Here is an 8,003-nt window from a genome sequence, read left to right as displayed (position 1 = left end):
AAACCGCCTTTTCTGATTTCCTTGCCTTCTTTTTTTCAACTTGTCGAACTGTGTGGACTCAAATGGGATTTTTTTGACCTAAAAAATTTGCAAAGAAGGCTCACCAAACATGAGCGGTCGGCCGCTCATATTCAAAGCTAGATTGCGCTAAAAACGTTTGGGATGACGACGAAAGATTTGGCTTTGGATGAACAGCGGCCACTCAACATCAGTGAAGTGAAGTGAATTATATTTATATAGCGCTTTTCTCTAGTGACTCAAAGCGCTTTACATAGTGAAACCCAATTTCTAAGTTACATTTAAACCAGTGTGGGTGGCACTGGGAGCAGGTGGGTAAAGTGTCTTGCCCAAGGACACAACGGCACAAGCGGGAATCGAACCTGCAACCCTCAAGTTGCTGACACGGCCACTCTACCAACCGAGCTATACCGCCCCAAAGACCGTGTCAGCAATGCTAAGGGAAAAGCGAACCGAGATTTTAAAAGATGTCATCAATGCGACCTGCTTCCTCGCCAAACAGCAACTAGCATTTCGTGGAAATGATGAGAGTAGGAGCTCTGCTAATCGCGGCAACTATGTTGAACTCTTACAAGACTTTTAAAACTGGCTTCACGGTGGCAGAGGGGTTAGTGCGTCTGCCTCACAATATGAAGGTCCTGCAGTCCTGGGTTCAAATCCAGGCTCGGGATCTTTCTGTGTGGAGTTTGCATGTTCTCCCCGTGACTGCGTGGGTTCCCTCCGGGTACTCCGGCTTCCTCCCACCTCCAAAGACATGCACCTGGGGATAGGTTGATTGGCAACACTAAATTGGCCCTAGAGTGTGAATGTGAGTGTGAATGTTGTCTGTCTATCTGTGTTGGCCCTGTGATGAGGTGGCGACTTGTCCAGGGTGTACCCTGCCTTCCGCCCGATTGTAGCTGAGATAGGCGCCAGCGCCCCCCGCCACCCCGAAAGGGAATACGCGGTAGAAAATGGATGGATGGATGGAATTTGAAATGTGGACTTGTCAGACCACAGAACACTTTTCATCCGCCCATCTTAGATGATCTCAGGCCCGGAGAAGCCGGCGGCGTTTCTGGATGTTGTTGATAAATGGCTTTCGCTTTGCATAGTGGAACTTTAAGTTGCACTTACAGATGTAGCGACGAACTGCATTTAGTGACAGTGGTTTTAAGTGTTTATTATATATAGTCACTATTAGAGACTATATATAATAATATATAGTCACTTGTTATTAGTGAGAATATACTTGGCAGAGGGGTTAGTGCGTCTGCCTCACAATATGAAGGTCCTGCAGTCCTGGGTTCAAATCCAGGCTCGGGATCTTTCTGTGTGGAGTTTGCATGTTCTCCCCGTGACTGCGTGGGTTCCCTCCGGGTACTCCGGCTTCCTCCCACCTCCAAAGACATGCACCTGGGGATAGGTTGATTGGCAACACTAAATTGGCCCTAGTGTGTGAATGTTGTCTGTCTATCTGTGTTGGCCCTGCGATGAGGTGGCGACTTGTCCAGGGTGTACCCCGCCTTCCGCCCGATTGTAGCTGAGATAGGCGCCAGCGCCCCCCCGCGACCCCAAAAGGAAATAAGCGGTAGGAAATGGATGGATGGATGGAAGTGAAGGAGGACTTTTACCAGAAAGTGACGGATATTTTTATCCAGAAGGACCGGCGCTGGACTTCATTTATAAGTAAAGGTGAGACGGCGATAACATTATTTTTTGTGAAGACTCTTCTTCGGCATGGTAATGCCGGTGTGGTTTTTCCAGGGATGCGTCGAAGCGATGAACACAACAAGGTAAGTTAAAGGGTATTTATTTAATAATAAAAGGCTATGAACAAAAACACTGGCGTAAAGAGAAAATGTAAACAAAAGACGCTAGCGTGAAAGCTAGGATAAAACACAAGGAAAACTAAAACTTGGTACGAGGACACAAAAGAGTAAACAAAAACATTCAGCATGAAAGCTGGAAAATAAAGTGGCTTAGGGTGAGAGCTAGCGAGAAAATACATACATAGAATGATGAGAGTGGTCACGTGGGCAAATTAGGATCCGAGAATGAGTAAACAGAAAAGGTGAGCTTAAATAGGAGGGTGAAAATTAGTAGAAGGTGTGCGGGGCGAGACTAACAGGTGGACTGATGTGTAACCATAGTGATGGACAAAAACAGGAAATAAACGGGTCAGACTGAGAATGAAAAAACAAACGTGAAGATCTGAGCAGCAGATCGCAACAATTTTTGTTTCATTTTTAATAAAATGCACATTTTGTGGGCGACAGTTTGTATGTCGAGCTACTTCTTGGGTACTGATTATTGCGAAGGGCTACCAGTTTGATACACACTTAAATAAATTGCCAGAAATAGCCAATTTGCTCAATTTAACTTTAATAAATAAATCTATATATATAAAAAAAATATGGACTGATGCAAAGTGGAAAAGTGTTTTGTGTTCTGACGAGTCCACATTTCAAATTGTTTTTGGAAATATTCGACATTGTGTCATCCGGACCAAAGGGGAAACGAACCATCCAGACTGTTATCGATGCAAAGTTCAAAAGCCAGCATCTGTGATGGTATGGGGGTGCATTAGTGCCCAAGGCATTGGTAACTTACACATCTGTGAAGGCACCATTAATGCTGAAAGGTACATACAGGTTTTGGAACAAGATATGCTGCCATCTGAGCGCCATCTTTTTCATGGACGCCCCTGCTTATTTCAGCAAGACAATGCCAAGCCACATTCAGCACGTGTTACAACAGTGTGGCTTCATAAAAAAAAGAGTGCGGGTACTTTCCTGGCCTGCTTGCAGTCCAGACCTGTCTCCCATGGAAAATGTGTGGCGCATTATGAAGCTTAAAATACGACAGCGGAGACCCCGGACTGTTGAACGACTGAAGCTCTACATAAAACAAGAATGGGAAAGAATTCCACTTTCAAAGCTTCAACAATTAGTTTCCTCAGTTCCCAATTGTTTATTGAGTGTTGTTAAAAAAAAGGTGATGTAACCAAGTGGTGAACATGCCCTTTCCCAACTACTTTGGCACATGTTGCAGCCATGAAATTACAAGTTAATTACTATTTGCAAAAAAAAATAAAGTTAATGAGTTTGAACATCAAATATGTTGTTTTTGTAGCATATTCAACTGAATATGGGTTGAAAATGATTTGCAAATCATTGTATTCTGTTTATATTTACATCTAACACAATTTCCCAACTCATATGGAAACAGGGTTTGTACTTAAAAAATCTCCTCCCCAAACCAGAGATGGCACGCCACCCTTTTCCGGGAGAGAACCATGGACTCCCTGCAGTGGTCTGTGAAAAAAAATATGGGTATTTCTGTCTGTCATTCCGTCGTACATTTTTTTTTTCTTTTTACGGAAGGTTTTTTGTTGAGAATAAATGATGAAAAAAACAGTTAATTGAACGGTTTAAAAAAGGGAGAAAACAGGAAAAAAATGACAATTTAATTTTGAAACAGTTTATCTTCAATTTTGACTCTTTAAAATTAAAAATTCAACAAAAAAAAGAAGAGAAAAACTAGCTAAATCGAATCTTTTTGAAAAAATAAAAATAAAAAATTATGGAACATCATTAGTAATTTTTCCTGATTAAGATTAATTTTACAATTTTAATGACGTGTTTTAAATAGGTTCAAATCCAATCTGCATTTTGAAACATAGTTTATATTCAAATTCGACTCTTTAAAATTAAAAAATTCAACCAAAAAAAAGAAGAGAAAAACTAGCTAATTCGAATCTTTTTGAAGAAAAAAAAAAAATAATAATTTATGAAACATCATTAGTAATTTTTCCTGATTAAGATTAATTTTAAAATTTTAATGACATGTCTTAAATAGGTTAAAATCCAATCTGCATTTTGTTAGAATATATAACAAATTGGACCAAGCTATATTTCTAACAAAGACAAATCATTATTTCTTCTAGATTTTCCAGAACAACATTTTTTAAAGAAATTCAAAAGACTTTGAAATAAGATTGAAATTTGGTTCTACAGATTTTCTAGTTTTGCCAGAATATATATTTTTTAATTTTAATCATAATAAGTTTGAAGAAATATTTCACAAATATTCTTCGTCGGAAAAACAGAAGCTAAAATAAAGAATTGAATTGAAATGTGTTTATTATTCTTTACAATAAAATGAAAAAATACTTGAACATTGATTTAAATTGTCAGGAAAGAAGAGGAAGGAATTTAAAAGGTAAAAAGGTATATGTGTTTAAAAATCCTAAAATAATTTTTAAGGTTGTATTTTTTCTCTAAAATTGTCTTTCTGAAAGTTATAAGAAGCAAAGTAAAAAAATAAATGGATTTATTCAAAAAAGTGAAGACCAAGTCTTTAAAATATTTTCTTGGTTTTTCAAATTCTATTTGAGTTTTGTCTCTCTTAGAATTAAAAATGTCGAGCAAAGCGAGACCAGCTTGCTAGTAAATAAATAAAATACAATAAAAATTACAGGCAGCTCACTGGTAAGTGCTGCTACTTGAGCTATTTTTAGAACAGGCCAGCGGGCGACTCATCTGGTCCTTACGGGCGACCTTGTGCCACCACGTTGGTGACCCCTGGTGTAAAGAATCCAGAAATTAAACATAACCCGTAAACTGCTGCCAATCAAATGGCAAATAATCTGCACAGAGTGCATACAGTATATTTGTAAATCTGGTTCTGATTACGTCATCGCCTCACCAGCTACAAACCTCACCGCACGTCACCGGGTCCAACAAATGACCTTTCACCTCGGTCACTTCATTTAGCCTCTAATTTGATTCTTTTAGCAAGTTGCAAAGGGTGAATAGACCTCCCACTTCAACTTTATTGTCACTGTTCAACCTTGCAAAGGGCCGGTAGAGGCATGGCGGGCCCCTTGTGTGAATACACGGGGCCACCCTGCCTAGCTGACACGGAAAGGCGTTACATACGTCAATGCAGACATCAACTTATTTCTCAAAACGCTGCAGTTGGTATCGAATGAGGCTCCCCCAATTAAAATGGGGACAAATACTTCAACTCCATTGTTTATCTGACAGCTTTTTTTGTGTGTTAGTAAGGTCAACCAGCATGGCAGACATTATTTATTTAAACAATGTCACAATGAATGCACACATTCTGTGAAATCCCATCAGGAATTCTAGTCACGTGTCACTTCTGGTGCCAAGATGACTGCCTTGACTCTCTTGGCAAAAACATACACATATATAAAAAAACACAAATCTATCAGTGTCACGGTTGGGTAGTCCTCCAGTCAACCCAAGTGAGTTAAAGGCTGACTGAAATGATATTTTCTTATTTAAACGAGGATAGCAGGTCCATTCTATGTGTCATACTTGATCATTTAGCGATATTGCCATATTTTTGCTGAAAGGATTTAGTAGAGAACATCCACGATAAAGTTTGCAACTTTTGGTGGCTAATAAAAAAGCCTGGCGGACGATATGCGCGTGACTTCACGGGTTGTAGGGCTCCTCACATCCTCACATTGTTTATAATGTGAGCCTCCAGCAGCAAGAGCTATTCGGACCGAAAAAGCGACAATTTGAGGATAAAAGATTCGTGGATGAGGAAAGTTAGAGTGAGGCACAAAAAAAAAAAAAAAGAAAGAAAAAGCGACGGCTCCAGGCGGCGTTTCAGATGTAATTAGACACATGTACTAGGATAATTCTGGAAGATCCCTTATCTGCTTATTGTTTTAATAATGTTTTAGTGAGATTGTAAAGTCATACCTGAAAGTCGGATGGCTGCGGTGAACGCCAGTGTCTCCCAGAGAAGCCAATGGAGGAGCCAAGATCACAGCTGCCTTTTTGAGCTGCAGGAGGACGTCCCATAATCCACCGAAGTCGCCGGTAAGAGCCGACTTAATATCACAATTTTCCCCATCCAAAAACTTGCTGGTTGACGTAGAGAAACATGTTCGCTTGACCGCTCTGTGTTAAAGCTTCACAACAAACAAAGAAACACCGGCGGTTAGGGGTGTAACAGTACACAAAACTCTCGGTTCGGTACATACCTCGGTTTAGAGGTCACGGTTCGTTTCATTTTCGGTACAGTAAGAAATCAACAAAATATACATTTTGGGGTTATTTATTTACCAAATTTGTAAACAATGGCGTTATCCTCTTAACATTGGGAACACTATAACAATTCTGCCCACGTTAATCCACATTAAACTGCCTCAAGATGTTGCTTTGATTAAATAAAATAAAAAAACCTTTCTTCTACATATAAAAAGTGCAACATTAAACAGTTTCCATTGAAACTGTTTAATGTTGCACAGTGGGAGAGTGGCCGTGCGTAACCCAAGGGACCCGGGTTCAAGTCCCACCTAGTACCAACCTCGTCACGTCCGTTGTGTCCTGAGCAAGACACTTCACCCTTGCTCCTGATGGGTGCTGGTTAGCGCCTTGCATGGCAGCTCCCTCCATCAGTGTGTGAATGTGTGTGTGAATGGGTAAATGTGGAAGTAGTGTCAAAGCGCTTTGAGTACCTTGAAGGTAGAAAAGCGCTATACAAGTACAACCATTTAATGTCAACTCATCATGCTTAACTTATTACAGCATTTGGGAAGCCTGTAGTTGACTTTTATTATGTAAATGTTGTATTTTAATCAACATGTGATAGCAGGGACCCTGCTATTCAAAACTAGGCTGCTACATTACTAATGATTCATGTAACTATAGCTGAAAAATAGTACAATTGCAATAGGAGAGACTATTCATCCCTGAACACAATGGAGTTCAATGAAATAACAGACAGACAGGGCTTTGCTGCCCCTAAAACACACGCACGCACACACGTAAACACACACACACACACACACACACACACACACACAGAAAAATGAGCTAACGTCACGCTAAAAGCTAATTAGCCATCTCAAGTCAATACTGTGAGCGAGCTGAGCTGCAGTTTAAGTTTCTAGAAGGTCAACGGGCTCATAGTGATGTTTGTAATAGTTGTGACTGGGAAGTGTTTAGTATAATTTGGGTAAGGTCCGCTCCTCCCCTGCTCGACGAATATCTGCTCGACGCTAAAGAATTGACTACATCGTTCGGAAGCCTGAATACGCACTGCTGATTGGCTTTGTATGTAACCAATCAGATGGTTGTGTGGGCAGGACAATGAGGCAGAGACAGAGGCAGAAAGCAGAGCAGCTTGTGAAGACTTCTGCTTCCGAACTTGTTCGGTGCGCCCGCGTGCCGAACCGAAACGGTTCGATACAAATACACGTACCGTTACACCCCTACCGGCTGTGTTTTGGTGCTAAAGGCAGCTGCAATCCACCGCTTTCCACCAACAGCATTCTTCTTTGACGTCTCCATTATTACTTGAACAAGTTGCAAAAGATTCAGCAACACAGATGTCCAGAATACTGTGTAATTATGCGATTAAAGCAGACTACTTATAGCTTGGATCGGGCTGGAACAACATGTCTGCTACAATCCGTGACGTCACGCACACGCGTTATCATTCCTTGACGTTTTCAACAGGACACTTAGCGGGAAATTTAAAATTGCAATTTAGTAAACTAAAAAGGCCGTATTGGCATGTGTTGCAATGTTAATATTTCATCATTGATATATAAACTATCAGACTGCGTGGTCGCTAGTAGTGGCTTTCAGTAGGCCTTAAATGTTCTGTTTGCAGTCACATTTTGCACATAACAAGGGACTCGGCTTTAATAATCCAATGTCATACCATCAGCTTCACTGCTGGCTCATTTAATGGAGCGTTGTTGATTCGCTTACTAGTTGTTATTTTTAAATCCTTGTACACTTCAAACCCACGATTACATCCAATTCCATTTTAAATGATGTCAGAAACATGGAACAAAATCAAACAAATCAATGAGGTTTTCTTTCTTCAGGAGGAAAATTCCTCGAAATTCACAATGCCTGTTTTTATCTGTTGCTCATTGAGAGATACACAACGTTTCTATTCAATTTGAACCTTGCAGAGCAGAACAAACTCTCAGCCTGCATCAAGTC

The sequence above is a fragment of the Nerophis ophidion genome, linkage group LG06 (assembly GCF_033978795.1).
Source record: "Nerophis ophidion isolate RoL-2023_Sa linkage group LG06, RoL_Noph_v1.0, whole genome shotgun sequence".
NCBI classification, from domain to species: domain Eukaryota; kingdom Metazoa; phylum Chordata; class Actinopteri; order Syngnathiformes; family Syngnathidae; genus Nerophis; species Nerophis ophidion.
Note: the sequence above shows the minus strand (reverse complement) of the source record.